Genomic DNA, 25479 nt, shown 5'->3' with positions numbered 1-25479 from the left:
CATACTGGTTATGGTGCTGCTTCCACAATTACAGGACAGATTCTCAGTCCAAAGACTAGTCAGCTGCTACCAAAATGCTGTCCAGGAAAGAGTCTGTTGAACAAAATGGACAGAATCATCTCTCACAGCATGCATATCAGAACTACTGATGTAATTGACTTAGAAAGTAAGAGATCCATAGGAATCACTAGTATTTTTCACAGAAACAGGAAAAAAGGAGAGTAAAAACAACGAATCAAATTGTTGCATATCTGCAATCAGGATATTTCACTGAAATTACCATGGAAGGCACTTGAAATTTAAGTCAGTATTACAACAAAATGTAAAGACCAAACTATATCTATTCCCACGTGAGGAATGCAAGAAATATTTTCTGGCAGTATTGTTAACCCTAACAATTTTGTCTAAAATCTGGTACAAATAATGTGTGTCATTAAAGCTTTGGGTCCTGAGTGCAAAATGATCACTTAGGAATCCCAACTCTCTTTTTAAAACAGACTAGTTTTGAAAGCCAAAGTAAATAAAAACAAGCCAGATCACACTGAATTTTAAACTTACTACTTTAAGCTAATTTAATTAGGCTAATTTAATCTATTTTAAGAGGGTTAGCATTGATTTCTAGTCATGGTTTCTGCACTGTGGTTTCGAACCATTTCTCTTCTTCCCCTCCTCCCATCGTAAAATCTCCCATTTCTCTCTGTAGTGGGAACTCAGCCTCAGTAAAACGCCTGCTCTCCGCTCGCTACACCTGGCAGCCGCTGAATGCCACACGCATTCCCTTCTTCTATTACTGCCACCCCATCACCATGGCAGCACGAGAGGAAACCACTCCGAACGGGTCAGTCGAGGAAGCAAGGCAAACAGTCCTACAGCTGAAAAGAAGAGCGAGCTCATGCCCAGCTGAGCCTTGCCTGGTTATGCCTTTCCTTGGCCAGCAAATTAGAAAAAAGCATGGAAGGAGAGAAGCTGATGGCATACCCTGAGAGGGACCAAAGGCTGCGGGCAGCATCATGCACAGCATGGGACTCTCCCTTCCTGTGCAGGGGCAACAGCTGCTGTCCAAACATATATAATGCAACAGCTGAGGTGCCCAGTTAATGTAAGCTGACTTCTAACTGCCAGCAAGCACTCAGCTCCCTCCTCTCTCAGGGTCTTCCAAGAGCATGCTGTCTGATTCTCCATCAAACGTACCTTGGATCTCTCCCCAGTTAAGGGAAAGCAGAGACRTGCACTTGTCATGAATTGAAACAGTGCGACAGGGCTTCATTTTTACTTCACAAATAACCAACTCCAAACGCATAGTATCTTAGCTGAGGTTTTCAGCATCTCAAAATTGTCTGTGTGTTGRGTTTATTTTGTCTAAGCTACACAATTTGCACAGATGAATGTCTCCAAGACAGATGAAATCTGACACTTCTGAATGGTCTTGGCTAGCTCAGAATAATGTGAATCTGGAATTTCAATTTATGCATGCACAACATATCAATGAGGCAAGATTACTGTGGCCAGCTCCAAATGCCAATCAAACTAAACGCTCTCAAACCCCAGTTCAGCAGCTCAGCATCACACACAGGCTCCAATCATGCATGGCAGACATCCTGAACCTGCCTACACTGAGAGGTTACCTACCAAGATTACTACAGGAAATAAATGACACCCTAGAAGCAGAAAAATTTGATTAGACTGTTGTCATTTAAATGGTACCAGATACCTTTCTCAGCCATTAAAATTACTCTCCCTCTTGAAACATCTCTGCAGTAACAGAGATTTTTTTCCATGACTCTTCCCATTCTTACCACCATGAGAAGTGTTTTTCACTTGTGTGAGTAAGTGAACAGAGGACTAAGAGTGGATAGGACTTGTCCTAATCATCAAATTCGGTAAAAAGTTATATGAGAGAATGTTATTATTTTGTTCTCCGAATCTGTCCTGGATGGTTTACCTCATCTTATCTTTATTTCTATTCATAGTCATTCTCCAATCTCAAAAATATACTCTCCCATGCAAAACACTAAATTTCCCCAGGCAATCTGAAGAGTTTTATCGCATATAGTCCTGGAAAGCCTCTTTGCTGTATCAGACTCTTCCTCCCATTCAAACTCTTTTAGGAAGGAAGGTCTCTGTAGCCTAGAATACACAAGCACATTTGCAATGCTAAACTATAAGAACAGAAGACAGACTATTTAATTTGCTAGGCCCATTCTGTTGTCCACTTCTTGCATATTTCAGATTATGCAACCATTTGACAAGCAGAACATGAAAACAGCCCGATTACTTTGCAAGTGCTAGAAATTTATGAAGCAATTTATTCTTTCGCTTAAAAGGAAAGCCAGATATTTAGTGTACTGAAGTCAGCATTTTAAACCAAATTTCACCTCTAGTTAAGCTTTCTTATTATTGTGTTACCTTCCCATTCCTAAAGCATAATTTCTACTTCATAAAGAATGTAATTTTTGGTTTACATGCCTGGCAAATTCAATATAGTTTGCTAAAGCACAGTCATYGACATTAGAATGAAAGAAATAATTTAATGGGATACACTGACTCTACTCACTCCACTCTACTTCATTTCCTCAAACAAGAGACTGCATTGACTRAGAGAGACATTTCTTTGGCTCATGTCCATTGCAGAGCCCAGTCACAAAGAGAGAGAAAGAGGGACTGAATGAGAAAGAAAAAAATAACAGCATTCCCTCCCTTGAATAGAGACTCACAGAAAGCTGACAGAGATCTTTGCAACAATGTTTGGGATGTCTTTGACAGCAACATTGGAATACAAAGTGTCTCCAACCACCTTACACAGCTTTCCAGGGAGAGGATAACCCTTCACAAAATTGTGTTATTATTTAGAAAGAAGGATTTTGAAATCTTAACTCTCCTTTATATCAGCTCTCTTGCATTTAAACAGCTTCATATCTCTATACTGCAGAACAGTTTCTATCTTTTTGTCTTCCAGTTCATGTTCAACATAGGAGAGCCAGCAGAAAGCCCTTCCAGATTAAGAATACCACATACATAAGGCAGTCTCTGCAACCAAGGGGAAGTCTATGAAAAACTAATTCTAATTGTATTAGAGAGTTTGGCTTCTTAATTGTGGCTAGAACTGGACACAGGGGAGTCTAACTTCCTGGGGGAATGTGGAAGTGGGTACCAACATTGCTTAGGCTTTTAGGGTTATTTTTGCTGGATATCCAGAAGGTATCTCTCAGTCAAAAATTTACTAAAAAACAAACAAACAAACAAACAAAAATCCCCTAACATTAGAATGAAGCCTACAAAATTATATACAATGAAAGAAACTTGAGCCTGAGAAGCAGTCCTGTAGGAAGTAACACTGAAAATAATGGTTGGAGTGATGAGAATTATGTAACCTAAATTATAATTTCTAATAGTTGTAAATGGGTAAATTTTGGATAAATCAGACACCATGACATCATAATAACTGGAAAAGCTGACTTTTGAATGACCATCGCTGCATATAAATGATCTAATTACCAACACCAACACACAATGCCATGTTGAAAAACAAAGGGAAAACATTTTGAGCAGCCTAGGAAGAAAAAAAATTACTTTTTGAAAAATATCACTGTATATATAGAATAATGAGGTCTCATAATAGATACTGGATCTTATTTACCGAAATTCTGCTGTTTGATTCAGATGTTAATTTCATGCTGCATTAAATGAACAACACATAAAGCCCCTTTAAATGCTCACATCAGCTTCAAAGATGCAGTTTGATACATTTTTGAATTAACCTTACAAAGCACTGAATTTAAAATTTTCAGGCTGTGATGATTCAGAATTTTAAAAAGTTCTAGCAGCGGGGATGAAAAGAGAGGGGCCTGGAGTGGATAAAAGACATAAGATAATCGATTCACATCTGCAAACTGACAACAAGACTTTTTGATTACAGTATAGCTGGATTGACTACCAATTTCATTCATACATAAATAGACCTGCTGAACAATGAATAATAATCAGACTAAATATTTTCCTTTAATTGTATCAATGTACTTTAATATTATATTGATCAAGTTTATTAAAGTTTTATTTTTGTAATTTCAGAATTGAGTATTCTCCTAACACACACACAAAGTAAAAACAAGAACAGAAGTAAAAATCATTCCGTTAAATAAACCTAGTGGCAGTTTTCATTTTGTTTTGTTTTGTTTTTAAGAATGAGGTTTGGAAAGTGTGTAATTTATCTTTCTGTCTGCGAAGCTAGAAAGTATACAGTATCCTTTTCTCATTGCAAGAATAACCTGCCAGATACCAAAACCACAAAGCAATTTATCCTATCATACACAAGCCTAACAATTAAATATGTTTGGAAAGAGAGATTWAAAAAAAAAATTACAAAAAAAATCTACAGAAAATCTACAACCAAGACACTGTACAGTATGGCCACCCCAACAGGTGGACTGCTTTGTAAGATTAGCAGCCTACCCTAAAATCCTTCTTTGTAACAGAGCTAACCACAATGTGACAGTAGATAAACTCTATTAGAGTAAATTTAAGTACATGTATCCATGTAGACAGAATAACCCTAACATCTGCCCATGTTTTTTTTCAGTACTTTGTTGATGCTGCTATCATCTGGACACATTATCCCCATGTCCCCTGAAACCATGTATTGCAATTTCTACCAACTAAAATTACACCTGCTGAAGAGGGCAGAACTGATCAACTACAGCTTCTCCTGCTGTTGAGCTCAGCCAACAAGCTGTTCATGAATTCAGCAGACACTCTGCTTTACTGGGCCAAATTGATTTTTTTTTAATCTAAAAAAAGAAAGAGAAAAGTGAAATTGACTGTTCTTCATAGTTTTATTGTGCCCTACTTGCCTTTGCTTCAAAACTCCAGCTGGGACCAACATGAGGTGAAATACATGAAGAACACTGATGACATTATATATATGAGAAGAACACCACATCATGACAGAAGAGAGTCCTGAAGCAATCAGGACAGTGCTGGGAAACAATAATGACTGAGTACCCATTGGAAAGGATGCCAGTTTAGTATTAGAAAGTCCCCACAAAGATCACAGTGGATCCTTTTAACAACATATGGATTTCATTTTTCCAAGTTATCCTCTGTGATATATTCCTTTCTAAACGTAATAGCATTTTTTTTAAATCTACTGTCACTAAGAAAAATCAGTCAGAAAATGCAAAGTCTCTATGCTAAACTGTCTCAACCTACAGCAGACTTTTTCCCCTGAAATAACCAAATGACTATCAATTATTCTTTTAAAGTGCCGAATGACCTTTAAAAATAACAATATGAAGATGGAAAGAAGAGAAACATGCACAAGTAGATTGTTTAAGACCTTGGGAAATATGTCTATGTCTAAATATGAATTCTACTGATTTTATGGATTCTGTTTTAAAACATCTAGTATTAATTAGAATGTTTCCTGTCATGTAAATGAAAGAAGCTGAAATTGAGACAGGTGGCTTTTGCAGGACAAAAGGTTTGACAATAAAGCTATTTAGAGTTAGATATCCAGAGTCTATTTGGAGGTCACATCCAACCAGTCAAGTTCTTTGTCTTTCCTATGTTGCAGCCGTACCACAGCCAGCTCTACTATACTTTTTCCTTGCAAAAGGAAGCTCCTTCCAGAAACTAGTGTCTAAACACCTTACTCCTTTATTCACTCAGACTCATTTCCACTTTGAGGCAATGGAGTCCTAATACAAAAGAATGAAAATTCAGAAATAGGAAACAGAAGGATTGTTGCTGCCAGACTTTCCAAATTGAAGTCATGCAGTAGCCCAGTAATTTCTGAACATACTGCAGAAAAAAATAGGGTCAAAGACATATAGTCAAATAATATCATAGCAGATTTCAACCACTCATAATACTGGATTTATTTCTAACAGCCAGGTAACTAATAAGGGAATTCAACATCTGGATTCATCTATTAAAAAAAAAAGAAAAGAGCATTTTGTTTGAAATAAGTCAGTAAATTCATAAATATATTTTACCTCAAACACTTTATTGGCATGTATTTTCAGATAAAATACAAACTCATAAAACTTAGATGACAGCAGGTACTGTTACTGTTTGTGCGTATATTTCTGTATAGGAGCAAATGAATTTTCACTTACTCCGGGAGTGAATTTACTACAGGTGTATGTGCAATTTTTAAGCACTTCAGTAACTAAGAAGGAACTTAGAACTTAGTTAAGAAAAAACTTCTGCTTTTAGATGAGCTTATGCAATTCTTAATGAAAAACATTCAATACAAAATGCTAGATATGAGAACAACATCCCTAAGTCGAGGCAGCCTTTGAGAACTTCCCAGTAAGACAGTATGGCAAAAGTGAACATGGAACAAAAAATTCAACAGAAGAATAAAAGAAGTGGTATGGCACTGCCCAACTCACTGCCACACTTGGTTACTCCTGATGCAACAAGTCTTATTCTCAGTACAAAAAAGTGAGAATAATATCAAAGAAAATTGTGTGCTATTGAAATTTGTATAAGCCAGAGAAGATGAATGTTACAGTCAGGAGACTGAATATAAATAACTTCCATCCTGAGACTTCCTCAATGGTCTACTCAAACACACACTTTTAAATATAAGAACACGTAAACAACCCTAACTCAGGTTTGATAGCTGAACTAATGACAGGCTTGTGCTTGTAAGGCACATTGGACATACATCCCTTGTTTTACTCGCTGCTGCTGTTTGTTATAGATCATGATCACACCTGACTGCCTTCCAGTCAATCAGTCAATTTTTGAACAACAGCTTGCATATGCTCAAATTGTTTGAGGACACACACAAACACTTGTTTAGCAACCTCTTCAGCATGTCCTCMTCGTATCCTTAATATGCTTTTACTGATCCATAACTTTTATATTCTGTGCTGGGGGCAGTCAGTCAGCACTGTAAGGGCTAGATCCAGCCTACAAAGTAATTTTATCTGTTTTCAGCAATGCTGTCTGGTTAGCAAACTAACTGAATTTGTCAAGTTGTTTCTAGATTTTTACCTTCTAGAAACAAGCAGAAAAAGTGCAAAATCCAATCTGCCTGCCAAAGTCTATTAGCTCAGATACTGTACCATACAAACCAGCTTTCACTAGCCTGGTTCCCAGTTAAGAAAAGATCAGGTAAGAACATCCAGGTAGCAGAAAAGGCCTCAAACTGTGCAGAGGGATTACTAATTCTCTTCTAGGATGAGGAGGCTACTAAATGATCACCTGAAAATGGCTGGCTGTTCTATATAACCTACTTGTCTACAAAAAATAACAATAGCTTGAAGTCTAAAGTATGCGGAATTTTGCTACTAATCAGAACAGCGGGCACCATACCCTACAAAATACTACCACTTGTGCCTTAATGCACACACTCGTGGATAACGGATGACAGGTAGGAACTGTGGCCAAAGCTACTTTATCTGTTTGTTTCTCTCATCAGACATCACTGAGCACATTCATATTCCCATTGCATCTCAAAGGCTGAGATGGTCGGCATCACCAAACTTACTGACAATATATGACACTCTATGTCTGCAATATTTGAAATAAATTATTCATTCTTTGCTATACAAGCTCAAAATGCTAATTTAATAGAAATTTAAAGATGTACTTTAAGTTACTATTAAACGAAAATAGTACAGGTTTTGTTTTTGGTTTTGTTCAGGAATATCATTTTGCAAAACCTCATTTTTCAAAGACAGGCAACATGTACAGTCACCAGTGGGGGAGCATTAGATGCATTTGCTAGATAAAATTCCTCCTTATACAAGAGGGACAGTGTCACTCAGAAATTCTTCTTACAGTTATATGAAAAAAATTGTGCTTAAATAAATTCCTTAGATTAAGAAAAAAAAAAGATAGAGTAACTAGAGTAATACTAAGAATATACCTGAGAAGCTAACAAAGTAATAGTTATTTCACATAGAAACAAAATTAAAGCAATGGCCTTTGAAAAAACACCACGGATTGTCATCTGTAAATGCAACTATCTGTGATAACAGGAGACTGGGGGTATATTCTCCTCTCCTAAAAACAGAGGTGAGAAATAATTAAAGCTAAAGTCCTTGACAAAAACAAATGAGAAATACATTCCATTATGCTCTTGATGAAGAWAATTTCTCAGCTCTGTAACTAAAATTTCACTAGATTTAATGATTTGGTGGTAAATACACAATCTCTCTCACAGAAGGTCTATGAGTTTTGATGAAAATTACTAAAGTTACTGCACCAGAACATATAGTCTTAAATTGAACTGAGGCAGAAAAAAAATCATGAAGAAGAAAGCATGATTAACGCAGTGGTTATTCAGTAAATAGACGTGTAGTATTAATCTTGATATATGAACAATTATTTTAATATAAAACAATTTTTAAAATAGAGCAGTTTTCTATGTGCTTATTCAATTAATAATTTGGAAAACAATCCTATCCATCTAATTCTAGCATCACCATAACATTTATCAGCAGTGATTTTTAGGCATCTGTGCTTTTTAAAAATTAAACAAACAAAAAAAAAATCTTGCAATCTTTGAAGCTTCACAGAATTTCAGCACATGCCTTTCCAGTGTGATGTCTGATCTCATGACTGTTTAGCAGGGAACAAATTTGATCAGGTTACTGTAGAATTAGTTAAAATGTTTGAATATTTACTTATGAAAGCTCAAGGGCTTTCACAGTTTATGTACAAAATATGTTTTACTCTTTTAATCACATCATTCTGGGTGAATGATTTCGAACACAATTTATGTAGATAAAACTGATGCTTCACCTCCTCCATAGAACACAGCAATATGTAATTTAATTTACTATGTCTTTGGTTACTTAAAACGGTTGTACAGCTTTGCTTCAGCAAAATCCCAACAAAACCTATGAATTCCRGAAGCGCATATAACTCTTCTCCACAACTACACACAGGTGCACCTCAAAGTAACTCAGCACAGACCTACCTTCTCATTTTGTGCAAGTCAGTAAAGTCTTACTAATTTCAGTAGATCTCAATATTTCACTTTAAATCAGCTGAGCACTCATCCTTGGATTTTAATGCATACTATTGATTTAGTTAGGAAAAAAAAGAAAATACTGGAGACAAATGACCAAACRCATTCTTTGGCTCAGTAGCCACAGATTTTCCTCCCTAACAGCCACTAAATTGCATAGGAGAACATCAGAGGGCCTCATTCCTGCCCCAGCCAGCTACAGGGCCTGTGCTGACAGCAGCTCTCTTGAAGGACTCAGTGAATGAGTCTTCATCCATACTACTGAACATCACTCAGATGGGAAATTATTTAGAGAGAGTCATAGTCAAAGATTATTGGGATATGTCCATGTGATGACTCTGAACGTCAAAGACAGACAGACAATGAGAAATAACTAAGTTGCTGGACAGAGTGAGCTGGAGCCTAAGCACGAGGTAAATTTGTTTCTCACAGAAAACTGACTCTGAGCCATGGGTTTGCTTGCTTCTCAATTTCAAATTTGGCTATCAAATTTTTAGCAAATACAAAGTCAGTTGAGTGAGTCAGCAGTGGAGCTGAAAGAAATTTTGCTGTAAGACCAGGGCAGTGCAAAACCATAAAACTGTATTCTTGAATAAAAAAAAAAAAAAAAAAAAATTTTTTGAAAACCTCTACTAACAGATCTTTTAAAATGTCAATTCTTTTCTCTATTTATTGGCAACTAACCATCTACTGTGGGAGAATAGTTTTTAAGGTTTTATTAGTTTCAAGTTTCTAGCAACAGGCTGGCTTTTCTATTGTTTAGGGGTCTGCATGTGAGAGCTAACAGTTTTTACAATCTAAAAGATAGAAACATTATACAGTTCATGCTAGACTGTGCATACTGATAAAATACTGACTCCTCTGAAGATAAGCCACTGAAACAATAGCAAAAAACACATAAGCCTGTAATGCAATCTCTTCACTTTTATGTTATTATCTAGATTTTATCCAACTGCATCCCTCCAATATTATCAGTGATGGATAAATCTCAACCCTCTAAGAGAACATGTACTAAACTTTAACATGTCCCTTTCACACTTTCATAAACTCTTGCACTTAAGAGAAGGTGAAAAAGCTGGAAACACTGAAAAGCAAACTCAGTATCAGACCATGTCAACTCACATTAGGAAACAAAACAGAACTGCCTATTCCTATTGAAATAACGTACCAACAAAGTCACTCAGAGAATTGAAAAGATCTAGAGGCAGAGGCTAACTCAACTATGTCAGACTCCAGTATTATCACCAGTTCCAAACAAGGAAACTGAAACACAAGAAGTAGTAAGGTTTCACAAGAAAGGAGCAACTGCAGAACAAAGGCCTTAACGCAGAAGCTCTTATTCCCCATGCAGTTTGCTAGGCCACACTCCAGCGTGGACAAGCAGTGGAGGTTATGGAGCTCCAGTATAAGATGTTTCAGTCCACCARCAATAAAGCTTTTAGAAATAGCCTAAATATTAATTATATGTATTATCTGGAAATTATCAAAGTTGTACTAAATGCATATGTCATTTTCTTATTGACTTCCAAGTTCTGATTTGCTCCATTGTATCACCACAAAATCAAGGTCCTTTACTCAATAATTTGGCTGTATCTGCTGTAATCATAAAAGATACGTAGCACAGAAGGTTCTGAGAATAATTTTGAGAATTTAATGGAGAGACCTTGACCTGCTAGTAGAAACTACTTGCAACAGTATGAACCCCTTTGCTAGCAATTTCTCTATGGATCTCTTCAGATCTCAAACATAAATATTTAAAATTTCGCATTTATAGGATCCTAATCACTTCCTATAGCATAGACCTCTAAAAAAATCARTCCCCTCCTCTCAAAACACAACAAAATGATAATGAATTTTATATACCAGATTTCATGCAGTGATAGGAGCTTCCTTCAAATGTCCCCTACTAGAATGTCTACCTGATACCACTTTTTTAAACTCAGTACATGCTTTTACATAAAGGTTTATTATTTTCTCTTAACTCTGATTCTCCCATCAGCTACAGAAAGTCTCTAACATATTTAAAGTTCAGAGTATTTTTCATTAGTTAGTATTTGTATGTTTATACACACAGAGAGAAGTCTAGCACGTTAGTACAAAGGACTCACTGTACGGAGGGCTACTTAAATCAAAGGAAGAGAACCCCTACTTTAAGGAATTATCAACCTATGAAAAAGATGTGCCAAGAACTTCTAATTCAGTAAGTATTAAGATCAATTTTTCCTGAGAGCAAAAAGTAGTTTAATCCTATCTCTCAGTCAGTTACCTTCGGAGTCAGCAACTAGAAGACTGAACACTTTTTTTCAGAAGAAGAGGAATAAATACATTTTACTTTCTGCTTATGATTATTTTAATGAAAGAATGACTAAGCTACTGATAAATATTGGTTTGTACATAAACAACTTTTACCTGTATAATAAAATCACTGAAGTATTTCCAACTTTGCCTTGAACTTCCAGAAATCAAGATGTTCACATATGGTTGAACTAGTTCAGTTTCACACAAATCAGTTGAGTAATACCAAAGATAATTTTGGCCCATTATCTACTTGCACAGCACAAATGAATAATGCAAATATGTATGCAAAGAACCATGAAGTATCCCAGCTTAGCAATGCATTTAAAATGTATCACTAACTTGCAGCTTCTTGAAATATTTATCAACTGTACTAGAGTTCCGCAAGCAGTAAACTGTGTTAGTGACTTCACTTCACTGAATTAGTATTTCCACACCTGATTCAGGGGAATTCAGAAAAGGAGACTGAAATTAACTGCTTAAACAATTTTATATATTGTTTTGTAACCCTGGATTTTACAAGCCTCTTAAAACCGTTTCTCATTCACCTTACCATTCATCCCAAGACAGTTGGAGTAAGGCCCCAAACCAGGGACTTTAATAGTGCCTTTTAGAGGGGAAAAGGAGAAGATATAAGTTTTCAATTATTTAACCTCAGAAGCCACCAATAATAAATTGTATAGATTTAGAAATGAGAACATTTCATAATTAGAAAGCTGCTAAGAGAATCCACAATAAAGAGCATGTTTTAAAACACCGTGGTCAACTCAAGAACATCACGTAAAGAATTAACTAGTCATATTAAAAGCTGTCTAATGGCATGCACTAGGGAACAGGACCAAAAGGAGGCTGCAAGAGCCCTGCATCAACCGATCAAAGCATTTAAAATATAGAACCTTGGCCAAGCATTGAATTAGCCTTATTAAACTTGCTTCTGATAAAATTACTGCATGAACTTGAAGAAATTAAAAGAGTTTTACTGCTCTGTTAAGGATCAGAACATCTGAAGGAAGATTTTCCATTCTGAACACTCTGGCACACATCAGAAGAGAGACAGAGAGAGAGACAGAGAGAGAGAGAGAGACAGAGAGAGAGAGAGAGACAGAGAGAGAGAGAGAGAGAGAGAGAGAGAGAGAGAGAGAGACAGAGAGAGAGAGAGAGACAAACAGGCGGAGGGACAGAGGGAGAAAGAAAACTAGCCTGTAGCTTAAGACTGAGCAATTAAACTGGCTTGATCAAGAAAATCTTTTGTTTCCAATTTTAACCAATAAAATCTAACAGTTACGCATATAGCAAAAGAGAATTCCCTCAAAGCCATATGTTTTATGCATTATGGACTTCCAGAGGGTACATGCTTATTCATTTAATCTGACAAATGCACTCCTCTAAACAGTATTAATCCACAAAAAGCATATTCCTGCAGTATCTTGAGTCAGGAATAACAAGAAAACCACTTTGCTCTGTAAACAAAAAATTTTTTTTTGTTTAAAGTACTATAGACAGGGGTGTGTGTGTGTGTGTATATATATATATATACACACACACACACATACATATATATGTGTATATATATATATACACACACACACACACACATACATATATACATATATATACACACACATATATATATTTCACTTGAATTCAGCCATAAAGATTATAATAGTAAATAAACTGTTAACAAGTATACACATCTGTTTTGGAAAAGGCTGCTAGCACTTTTTCACATAACTGACTTCAGAATGAAATTCATTTATTTAATCCTCTGAACAGTCACTCATGCTTCCGTGGGACTAGTCAGCACCAGATGAATCTGTGAGGTCATATCCATGCATTATTTTCATTAATCTTCTGGAATGAATTTCAAATTAGCTGACCCATCTAAACAAAAATCTACCTGAAAAGCCTTACTAAAGGCTAAAAGATTAAACATCATTATAAGAGATGAAAATCCCATTCTCACATGTTCAWTATTAAAATCCCCCCAACAGACACCAGTCACTGTAGTTTATTTTACTACATAGTATGCACTGAGAAGACTTTCTAGGATAAAAGTACAAAGCAACAGGTCTGTAAGCTCGAAGTACACATTTACGGTACTAAGTTTTTGCACAAGAAAGATCAGCCTGTTATTTTATCCCAATGGAATTACAGTTTTTCTTAAGTCTTAGCTTTAGACAAGTTGAAACAAGCAAAAACCACAGTAAAATAAAACATCGCTGAGTAAGGACTAAAAACTGTGGGGAAACAAGACACCTCCACTAAAAAGAAACATTTGCTTTCTTGCCTTTAATAGACCCTAAAAAGCCCATTGCTCCTCTTTTAAACTACAATACCAATAACTATGTGAAAAAATGGACTACCAGCAGCAAGTTAAATGGGGTTTCATGTGGACTTTGAAAAACCTAACAGTTATTTTATCTATACAGCCTCATTTAAGGAGATTTAAAACATTCTGATGTCCAAAAATACTTGTAAAGGCACTGTGAAGCGAAATTTAAAACAACTGGTATACCTTTCCACAAACTATCTCATTTCATTTCAAACTAAGAAAAGTAAAATTACAATGCAGCCCCACAGAAGTGATCTATCTTCAACTCTTTACCTTTTTCGCACACTTGTAAGTTAATCTCCTTAATCACTTCAAAATTCACTCTAAGCAACTGAGAAGTCTCCTCAAAGCTGAATTGAGAGTTTTCCCTCCTTTCCGAAGCAGTAGTTCAAGCAGGTCTAGTCATTTTTTTCCTTTTATCACTCACAAAAAGAAACTTAAAAAAAATAAATGAATAAACGGAGAACGCCGCCAACCATTCCGAACACTCCGAAAGCAAAGGGGAAAAAAAATATCGAAACCCCCACGGCTTTATTTATTTTTAAAGCGCTCAAACATTCACGATAAACTAAGGCATAAAATCATGTTCACGGAAGCTGCGGCGAGCCCAGCGGTTGCAGCCTTGCGCCAGGCGAGCGCCGAGCTCAGTCAGGCACAAAGGTCTCCATGGCAACGGCGAGCCTAGCCCCCCGCTGGCATTATTTATGCAACATTTCACACAAAAGGACCCGCCCACTCGCCTGCCTCCCCGCGCCTCCGCTCTCCCCTCCAGCCCTCCGGATCTCCACAGCCAGGCATATCCCCCTCCTCCCCGTCCCCGTCGCCGGTCCGGTCCGGTCGCGCAGAATAAACCACCACCTGCCTTCCCACTCGCTCGTGCTGTACGTCGGCAAATGGATTTTAAACCCCGTGGGGTGCACGTTTTAAAGCACTTACATGCTGGATGGCAGTAACGCACAGTGTGCCGCCGCCACCACCACCAGCCAAAAAAAAAAAAAAAAAAAAAAAGCAACAGTTTGTGATCACATTAAAAACATTCCTAGATAATACGGGACTAGAAACAATCCTTACAGCAAAAGCAAGAAAAAATTAAATATAGCACTACTGGCAGAAGTATAAAGCAAAGCAGATGCTACGTTATTAAGCCACTGGCTTGTGCCCCTGTCCCAGTGATAAACTTTCAGCATCTTTTTTTTTCACTGTGCAGATCAATCTGCATACATACGTATTTTTATTTAGATTTTTTAATTTACAGTAAAAGCATGTTAGTATATAATCTCAACATGGCATAACTTCACACAGAATTAATTAAAAAACACGTTTTCAGCTTATCCCTCTTACATAATACAGAGCATATATTTGGGGGCATAAACGATGATTTCCATCTAAACTTCTGGTTTGTAGACTGTTACCCGAAGCTAACAATCTTTTGTCTTAAAAATACATGCAAGCAGAAAATAAAACTTACTATTTACACTCAAAGCTTTAGAGGTGTGTAGAGTAATGCACGGCAAAGACAACTTCAGTGCTGACCACCCCAAGGCCTCATTACACCTTACTACGTAGCAATAGCTTCACTTGCACGAATATTCCCGTGCRTCTCAGTGCTACTTCTCACATACCCCCACGTTTAGGAGATCTTCCGTTCAAGGATCTGTTTGGAGCCGAGGGTGGAGGCTGGCAGCAGATGATAGCTGTGAATGTCTAAGTATTTGAAGTATACCACTGAAATCAAAAGGACTTGACTTGCTGTGGAGGATTTCTTGCCAAAGTGTCTCATTCCTTCCGCAATGTGGAGTTGGTCAACATATATATAAAACCCGGACAGTCAAGGGTAAAATTTGTTTGATTATTTTGCATATGACAGTTCTTTCCAGAAAAATAGTGTTCCCTTTCTCTCACATAGATGAGAGCTACACGCTCATGTGTTTGTGAGGGAATAAACTGCATCAGCTTGCAGATTCTGTAATGAGTACTTCCCTTACTTAATTAAAATAAATATGATTATTTTATACCCATTTTAATTTCTGAAAATGTCATAGCACACACATAGCACACGTAACTCACTGCCAATATTTAACTAAAAGGCTGAAGGACAGGACTTCAGGCTTGCATTTTAGCCTGTTTTGCTAAACTCCATATTCAATCCAGATTTTAAAGAAATAGCTTCTTTATACTTACAAAGAATTTTCCCCCTTTTCTGAAACACAGTGACCTAGTATCTAACATCTTTTATCATTATCAACTGGAAGTCATAAAATTTCACTGCACATTACAGCAGTCTTCTCTCTAAATGTCACCGTGAAGCTAGAGGTCAGTTTTGCTTGAATTTACCGGACACAGGATATGCATTTAGGAGGAAGGAGTGACATTTCAGAGGCTGCAGATACTCGCTGCCTTGGCTCCCACTGGCACCAGGGCATCCCCTCGCGTGAGCCCATCCCTCTGTAGAGGCGGGGGCTGCAAGAAGAAACCGGGTGCACGGAGACAGGTTCCAAGGGCCACACGCGTTCACCCTTGAAAACATCTCTTTTAAACGTCTGCTGAGACCAAYGCAGTAATTAAAACAGGGAACAATCCGCTACTTCTCCAGACACCTTTGGAAGAGGAAAATCCACCAATTACGAGCTGCATTTCTAAAATCTCAAGGAAATGAAATGTTACTGAGGAAAATGCATGGGAAATTACCTTGCAAAGCCCTTTATTCTAGCTCCCGAATTACATCCTTACTAGCTTCCCTGTAAGGATGCCAAGCTGTAAGTGTCACTTAAGGAGAACAATGGAACAATTTACTGTTGTTCTCTATTGCTGCCTGGGATGTAAGAAGATTGTTTGTGATAAAGTAAAGGTCACAAATAAATGGCAATTTAATGGAAGAAAATCTACTCCACATGAAATAATATCTCCAAGGGGTAATTAATTATAAAGCAGCCTGAGCACGTTCTGTTTCACTGAAATACTGTAAATGGCCACCCTGTTTCCCTTCAGTGTGCTAATATGTATCACCGTCTCAGGAATGCTCTACTTCACTGTTGAAAAATTAATAAAACAGGTACTATAAAGTCATTCCAGCTATCGCTGCAGTGCATATACACAGTCTAACAGTAGATTTAATTAAGAAATTTATACTATCAAATACAACTAGTTAGAAATAACAACTATCAACTATAAAGGGTTTTCACTGGTGTTAATGAGATAAATGATTGGTAGGGATTGCCACATAATCATGCAAGACTTGTTAAATATTTTTAAATTTGTACAGACTGCTATCTTTAAATAAAGAGATCCTATTTCATATAAAAGTGATTGATGAAAGTGGAARAAAACAGTATTAATTCTAAACCTATATACCCTTCATGTTGGAAAATATACTTTTTCTGAACCAGAAAAATACCTATACATTTAAACTAATCAAACCCTTAAGTTCTCCATTGATATGTGACCTATCATAGCCTGAGACTGTGTAAATTATGACAGGCTGGACTGGGAGGAGARAAAAGTCTGTACTAAACTTTATACTTTCCTGAAATACTTACTCAAGGAAAACAGCATTTAAGTTGGTATATTGAGAAAAGAGTTCAGATACAAATACAGGATTTTTCTAATGTTTATGCAGCATACAAATGGTTACCTCTGAACCATAATTCTGTTTTTTTATGCTAACATTCAAACTCTAATTTTTATGTGCACAGATGCTCATGCCCATATTTTTCACACTAGTTCTTCAGGAATCATTTATAACTTCTCGAGAAATCCAGAGCACAGCGGCTATATGAGTCCTTTATAATTTGAATGTAAAACATCAATATTCAAATTCACATTCTTCAGAAGAGAAAAAAAATCTGTAAATATTTCAAGGGAGCCAYACTAAGGCCAGAGTTAAAGGGCAGCCTGTGCTCTCCTTAACATTTAGTGAACCAACAGGATGTGTTTAAGATGAATTGCTTTACCAAGCAGAAATAGGATTGATTCACTTAAAGTCGCATAAACATACACTGAACTGATTTGATGGTGGTTTCTATACTATTTTTTGCCTACCAGACTCTTCCTAGTGCACGTATAGCTATTCCTGTGCTTGACAATCCATATGTACGCAGACAGAGATTACCCCAGAATCTTTCTTGTTTCTCCACTTTTCCATGAGCCAGCAATGTGCCCTTGTGGTCAGGAAGGCCAATGGTCTCCTGGGGTGCATTAGGAAGACWGTTGCCAGCAGGTKGAGGGAGGTGATCCTGCCCCTCTACTCAGCCCTGCTGAGGCCTCATCTCAAGTACTGTGTCCAGTTCTGGGTTCTCCAGGACAAGAGAGACATGGAGCTACTGGAGAGAGTCCAGTGTAGGGCTACGAAAATGATCAGAGGGCTGGAGCATCTGCCCTGTGAGGAATGGCTGTGAGAGCTGGGCCTCTTCCACCTGGGGAAGAGAAGACTGAGGGGGGATCTTATCAATGTCTACAAGCACCTGAAGGGAGGGTGTCAAGGGGATGGGCACAAACTCTTTTCAGTTGTCCCATGTGACAAGACAAGAGGTGATGGGCAAAAACTGAAGCACAGGAAGTTCCGCCTGAATGTGAGGAGGAATTTCTTCCCTGCGAGAGTGACAGTGCACTGGATCAGGTTGCCCAGAGAGGTTGTGGAGTTTCCTTCTCTGGAGATCTTCAAGGCCCGCCTGGATGCAAACCTGTCTAACATGGTCTAGGTGACCCTGCTTGATCAGGGGGTTGGACTAGATGATCTCCAGAGGTCCCCTCCAACCTCAATCATTCTGTGATTCTGTGGTACAGCCTTCTCCTATTTTGTAACATTAAAAAACAATGCAAGGTATACTACAGTGTTATTTTATAGCAACTTTGGAGGCTCAGGCCTATGTCACAGTTTTTTCTTGTGTTTCACTAAAGTTTCCATTTTGATTTGGTACCTCACACAGAAAATCATTCTAAGAACAAGTAAAGTTTTGTGTAATACTGTGTATGGTGACTCTGTAGATCTCTACAATTTCTCTTCCATGATATACTCAGCTTAGTCAAAAAGTGTAAATAGGGAATATTGTTCTWGTATAATGAATGAAGAAAGCCTTTTTTGGGGTCTGAATGAACAGTAATATACGGCTTTTATTTCCCTCAACTTTTACGATCTGTGTCCTGCAACACTAATGAATAGCAGTTTAAAAAAAAATAGTTACAGGGCATGCAGTCTTTAAGACTTACTCTGTTTTATTGTCTGTGGGAATAATCACTAATACTAGTAAAAAAAAGATGACAAAAGAATTGAACTTTGAAAAAAAAAATGAACTTTAGAAAACAAAAGCAAAAAGCCAGATTTGCTAAAAGAGCTACCTAGACATTCTGTACCATTCCACATCAGCTTTGTAAGTCATTCTTGAAAGTTTTTCAACATTCAGGAAGTGTTTTGCAGAATTTTCTAATTTTCTAAATGAGACATTAAAAATCAAAATAGTTTGAAAAGGGACAGGCACTTCCACAACTTTCCAGAAATCAGAAATAAAGCTCACTGAGTCCACTGGTAACATATTTAGTTCAAAAAGAATTACTATGTAGAACTAGTGCTTATCAGAGTACTACGTTTAAATTCCAACTAATTGGATTAGTGGTTGGAAGTTACAAATAGGCTTTCTGGATCTGTTGCTCAGAAAATTTTTGAAAATGAAGATTTACATTTTTAAAAGTTTATAGGAATCTTGGCAGATTTCTAACAGCTACACAGTTTAAATACTTGTATTTAATGTTTAGTCTGCTGGTTTAAAGTAAGGTTATCCTTCACAGCAATTCAAYCTGTAAGTGTGATTTGCTGAGGCAGTAAAGTTAAATACGAGAAATACAAATGAGTTCTGAAAAAAGTTATTAATTTACACATTTTCTACATAATAGCTTTTCTCCTCTCTGTTGTTTTCAACTGTCCACCCCATGCCTGCCATAATCTGAGAGTTTTTAAAACAATTACCACATAAAAGGAAAAGTAATATGAAACATCTCATGATTTTGCTACAAATGGATATATTAAAGCGTCCCTTTGCAATATGGTTAACACGCACCCTACTGCCTTCAGCCAACTTCTCTTTCAGAAATGGTACTCTGGAGGCAATATGTTTCATCATTGATGGACCGACAAGCAGTCATTTTTATAGTCCCCATAAAGTACCCCTCAAATTGATAAAAGTGACTAGCAACCCCCTAAGAGAGTGTTACGTGTTGCAGAAATGGTAAGCATCTGCCGCAGCGAAACTTTTGGATGTGTGGCAATGTAAGAGCGATGACTCTTCAAGAAATGAGTTGATTGGTAAACACACAAATGCTAGAATCATTTCACATGACATGTTATCTTTGCTCGTTAAGTGAATTGGCTGGTGCCTAATTTATAACTACACATATTATCATGACACTTAGATAGTACAGACTCGTAATTTCTGCTACTGTCTGTATTTTGAAATGTTAATAGAAAATAAATGAGATTATATTTTTCACCCCAGCTTTGTGGGGACTCATATTTACTTATACACATATATTCATTTTCCTTTTCTGTCTGGATTCACAATTTATCTTTTATAACACCTGCCGTTCCTTGTTCCCAWCTAAAAACAGCCATTCACCCATCCACCTTCTCAACCTTCTGTAAATGCTAAGAAAATAGAAATAAACTCATCCTGGATAAACAGGCATACTGGCTGATACTCCCAGATTCACAGAGCCTGCAATATCCCTGGTCTGTGTTGTGGATGGTTACGGAAAGGACTGTATTGGAGAAAGACAGGGGCATGGATGAAAAACGGCAAAAAGAACTGCAAAAATCCTGATTCCTCTACTGCACATCAGCAAAATTATACTAAAATTATGAGGAAAGACTTTTGGAAGAATAGCAATGTATTCATTTCTTTTTTAGTCTAACCATACTACAAGGAGAGCTRACTAACATGCTGACTGCTTATTGAGGGCATACCATAATTCTCTCAAAATCTGTCTTCTTAGTGACAGTATAATTAAAAATTACATGTTTTAGGCTCACAGGATAATTCAAGTTGGAAGAGACCTCAGGAGGTCATCTAGTTTTACCAGCTGCTCAGAGCAAGATCAGCTTGAGGGTCAAGCCAGGTTACTCAGGACTTTATCCAGCTGAGTCTTGAAAACCTCCAAAGATGGAGACTGCACAACCTCTCTGAGCAACACTCATGATGTGTTAACCATATTGCAAAAATGATGAAGAATTTACTCTATCTAGTCTGAACCTCCCTCATTTCAACTTACGACACGTTTCTTCCTCCCACCATGCATCATTGTAAAGAGTCTACCTTCATCTTCCCAAAAGCTCCCAGTGGGCACTGGCCAGCTGCTATTAGGTCCTCTGAAAGACATCTCTTCTCCAGGCTGATCATGCCCAGTTCCCTCAATCTCTCCTCATCTTATGAGATTATTATTGCAAAAAGAACATATATCTAGTGTAATTTCCTTGTAATTCTTATACATATCAGATAAAAAACCCTATTTTATTCATACTTGCTATAAGCTCCAAAACCTTTAAAAGAGTACACTTGCACAGCAAGGACTCTTCTAACCCTCAGGTGAATCCCTCTACATAACAATAAGTTCCTCATAGAGGGGGGAGAGAGAGAGAGAGAGAGAGAAAGCAAAATGGTCAATGACACTAGTATTCTAGACTATTTAAAAGCTTTCATGCAAGCATGAAAAAAGAGCACATAAACCATGAGTAGCAGTTATATTGCTACTAATAATAGTATGTTGAGTAACTGGCACAGAAAAGGTTTGTGGGTATTCACATGAGGAATGATCTTATCTATTAAAGGAGGAAGCTCTTTTGCTAGAACTGTCATAAAAGATTAATATTTTGTGAAACAGTATGAAATGAAAGACTGTTTATGTGGGGTACTTCCATCACAAATGCATTCATATTATGTCYGACTTCAACAACTTACTTGCCACACAGGCCATGTAGAGCCATGAAAAACCAAAATAATGAGAAGATACGGTTGCATAAAACATTAAAGGACTGGAGAGCGTGTGCAGGTTCCCTCTCCAGAATTCTTTTAGTTGAAAGTTGTTSTTCTAATAAATTAAGCAACTTTGAGTTTTCCTTTAATAGCAAGGGAAGATCTAGGGGGGAAAAGAGAGATGTTGGAAAAGAATTAGGCCACTACTGAAATGAAAAAATGGAATGTGAAAACATGTCTTTACAGTCATATAGTATATTGCTAGCGTGCTGATCAGCAACAGAAATAAATTATCACTATAACAAAAAACAATGCCTGTAATCTAATTTCAACTGTTACATCTTGGGTGAAGTTCAACATCTGTGATGTTAAAGCTTTATGATAGTCAACCATTATGATGGGTTTTCTATTGACCTAAAGAGAGTTCAAGAACCAGGGGTACTTTGAATCTGTAGAACAAGCAAGCAGTAGCTTCACATTTCATAATACAGTGTGACATAGTGTCACTTCCTCAGTCTCCAAGTGACTTTTGAACAACTGGAAAGCTTTTTAAGTCCTACTTTTTGACACAAGACAAAGAAGAAATACATCCTTTTATCTGGGAATTCATCTCCAACCAAGAATAAAGACTTGCTGCTCACAACAGGTTTTTTTCCTTCTCTCTCTGAATATAAAAATATTCTTCTTGCATGGTAGCATGGGCTTCCTATCTGCCTCCAAAACAGATCCTGAAAATGAAGTCAAGCATGATACCAAACAGCATGAAACAATACAAAAGATGAGAACAAATACGATTTTTCTTTTTTTAAATGGAGAACAAAGCTTTTGGTTTTCAAGTTATCCAGAATGTAACAGGCCAGGAACTATTAACCAAAATAAAGAAGTAAACGAAATYCATAAAGGGAGTAGACAATACTGAGAAACACCCCTTTTATTAAAAAACACTTCTTGTGTCAATTTTTTAATTAAGAAAATCAATCAGAAGTCAATATACAGCTATAGCAGCATAAAGAAGCAGCAGAAGTTTAGTTCAACAGAGAGAAGCTGTGCAATCGATTTGCCCTTCTGTCAGACATTCTACCAACTCTGCAAAAATTGGGTGTAGCCATAAAATAGGTCAAATTATTTAGCAAGTGTGGGAATTCTAAATCATCCTGAGCTATGACCTACCTGTATCAGCAAATCATTCTACACTAGAAAATAAGAGTCTCACAGCTTTGGTTTGATGGGAAGGTAAGAACAAGGAAGAGTTCTTCAGGAAAGCCAAATCCTGTGTTCAACTTGATTACTAGTCAGATGTAACTAAAATTTTAGAGGGAAAATAAAAGCATCTATGAGGTCAAAGACTCAAAAAAAAAAAAAAAAAAAAGAGGAGGGTGTGAAGGAGTAAAAAGCATTTTCAGGCTTCTCTTTTGATAGTTGCAATATTCTACTTTTTGAAAATGGCTATATATATACTGCAGAATTTTTTAAATATATTTAAAATGTACATTAGGAAATCACTGAGCACAGACAAAATGTTAACAACTTCTCCTTTTTTGTGCAAAATTTCTTTGACAGCTTGGCATTTAGTTAATCACAKTTTTAAGCTGAATGCACCCCAACACAGTGGACCTAGTTTTCCAATCTGTCAGCCAGGATTTATCATTAACAAACTTTATAAAACAGATTAAACACTGGACTCTTTTCTCAAGGGTGTGACTTGACAGTCCACTGAAGAAAATGTGCAATTCCAGCAAGATGAATGAGTTAATTACTAGTTGAGATTATTCTGTTCATATAGAGTGAATGAATTTTGATACTGTTTGTGGAAGGTCTCAGAATAAACTGATGAGCAATTGCTATAAATCAAAAGAAGTCAACCTGATCAGTCTTCAGAAGGAGTTGTAGAGGTTAAAGGGGAAAAGGCAAAGTAGCAAACAAGAAGTTCAATAGGTAAAAAACAGGGAGTGAATCTGGTGTTCAGAAAAGTATTGAGCCACTGATAACTAACAGAAAAGAGAAAGGTGCTCATTAATGGTTGCACCCACCATCCCCTTTGGGGTAGTAGGCACAGTAACCTTAGAGAGCAATCGTACTAGGTACATAACAAATCTGTTCCAAATAATTATTCGGGAAAACCATGATCATTTGGCTACCAGATTTCTGTTTAGGTTTTTAATTGGATAAAGGCAGAGGGTGAGTTTCCCCTCTCTCCAAAAACACGGAGTACACGTGTTTCCTAAGTTGTATCAAGGACGTAACCATTTCCTAAAACATGAATATAGTATATTTAAATAATGTGATAATAAATATTCAAGGCCTCAAATTCTATTTTAAAAACTTTAGTAATATTTGCTGTAGACAATAAGAAACACTGTTATGCACCCCCAAGAGAAAGCAATTTATCTTTACCTAGTCTACAGACTAATTAAGTGACTTCCCAAGTGGAGCTTCTTGCTAACATTCTCCAGTCAATCAAGCATTCATTCTAATAACCTACTTACCAAGGCTATATAATCTCATATTGAAAGACTCACAAACAAATAGTCATCTAGAGCCTTCAGTGACTTGTAAYAAGATTTCTTCTTCACCAGGTATTCTGACACACTTGAGAAGAGAGATAATCCTATTTAATAGAACATTTTCCTTCAAACTGTTGGGCTAAAATTTCTAGTGCATGAGAGGGAATAATATCCTGGAARTTTTTGAAAACTGGGCCTGGTTCTCTCTGTAGTAGTTTGAGAAATGAGTACAAATACAAATTGTTTGCAACTAGTTGCTAGCATATAAGCATGCATAGGATTAAGAAGTCATCAGTTAATAAATTGGTAGACTTTCAAGCAGCTACCAAGCATGCTTGGTGTGTTGCATTGGAAAAACACATTTTCACTCTCACATAGCTTTCTGCAGTTCAGCAATACTATTATCCTTGTTAACTAGCAACAGAAAAAGTCAGCAAGACAAAAGCTAATTTTTTTTAGGTCGTCAGACAGCCCAAAATGTAGGTAGATAGCAAACAGAGTTTTAAAAAACATCTTACAATATATAGCACTTAACACTGGCTTAAAACTGTGATACATACAACTGAGAGGTTGAGGACATTTTGGCCCCAGTAGCCCCCAAAATGTGCACAGGAGAACAGCCAAAACCCTTGGTACTTTTTGGCAGCTTTTCTGCTTTCCAGCAACCATGTGACTCGGAGGAGAAAAGAATGAAAAGAAGCTGCCAAAGAACATGGTAAGAGCAAAAGCAGCCAAAGCAGGGCTCCCCAAGTATTAACATAATCCCCTTTCCACATCAGGGTCTTTACTCTGCAGCCACCTCTTTTTCCTATTCTCTTCCATTACTTTTTTCTACCTTTCCACTCTTCAGGCTAAATCCAGTTCCCTCAAGAAACAAAACAAAAAGACCCACAGAAATCCTCTGTAACCACACTGTTCTTTCTGCTGGCATTTTACCTCTCTCTTTCCCTCAGACAAAACAGATCACAATATTTTGGGGAGCAAAAAAACACCTACTGCCTTTTCTGTATATACTGTTGGAGACTGTTACTAGCTGTTGATAGTATAGTACACATGAATAGCAATTAACAACTGCACTTAAAAAAAATTTTTTTTGCTCTCTAACTACCTCTTTACAATCCAACATTTAGCACAGGGGAATTAGTCCCCATCTAAAAAAAAACCCAAACACCAACCAACTCAGTTCACTGCAGACTGGAATCTTAAAATTTCCCAGGTGATGCCACCACCAGACCCCACGTCAGGCCTTCCTTGCCCTGATCAGCCTCACCTGAGACCTCCCCACCAGCTACTGCCCCTTGAACTGGGAGCTCCATTTCAGCTCAGGAGGTGACAACCAGACTTGGGCTTGGTGCTATGAGGGCGATCTGGGAGTGGAGGGTGCCCAAAGCACGGGCAGGCCAT

General features: G+C 37.2%; 1 protein-coding gene across 3 annotated transcripts in view; it reads right to left on the bottom strand.

Annotated features, from left to right (window-relative positions):
• The window catches only part of CTNND2 (catenin delta 2), a 655980-nt gene that overhangs the window by 421278 nt on the left and 209223 nt on the right, over positions 1 to 25479 (bottom strand). The window contains exon 1 of one of the 3 annotated variants that reach the window (XM_085302092.1): positions 13887 to 14274. The exons of the other annotated variants lie outside the window; for them this stretch is intronic. The gene's annotated coding sequence lies outside the window, so the exon portion shown is untranslated. Of the gene's footprint in view, positions 1 to 13886; positions 14275 to 25479 lie in introns of those variants that run through there. 3 annotated transcript variants of the gene reach the window in all.

The sequence above is a fragment of the Rhea americana genome, unplaced genomic scaffold (genome assembly GCF_003343005.1).
Source record: "Rhea americana isolate MKP2758 unplaced genomic scaffold, rheAme1 scaffold_185, whole genome shotgun sequence".
Classification (NCBI taxonomy): Eukaryota; Metazoa; Chordata; class Aves; order Rheiformes; family Rheidae; genus Rhea; species Rhea americana.
This window is presented reverse-complemented; position numbering and strand designations above follow the sequence as displayed.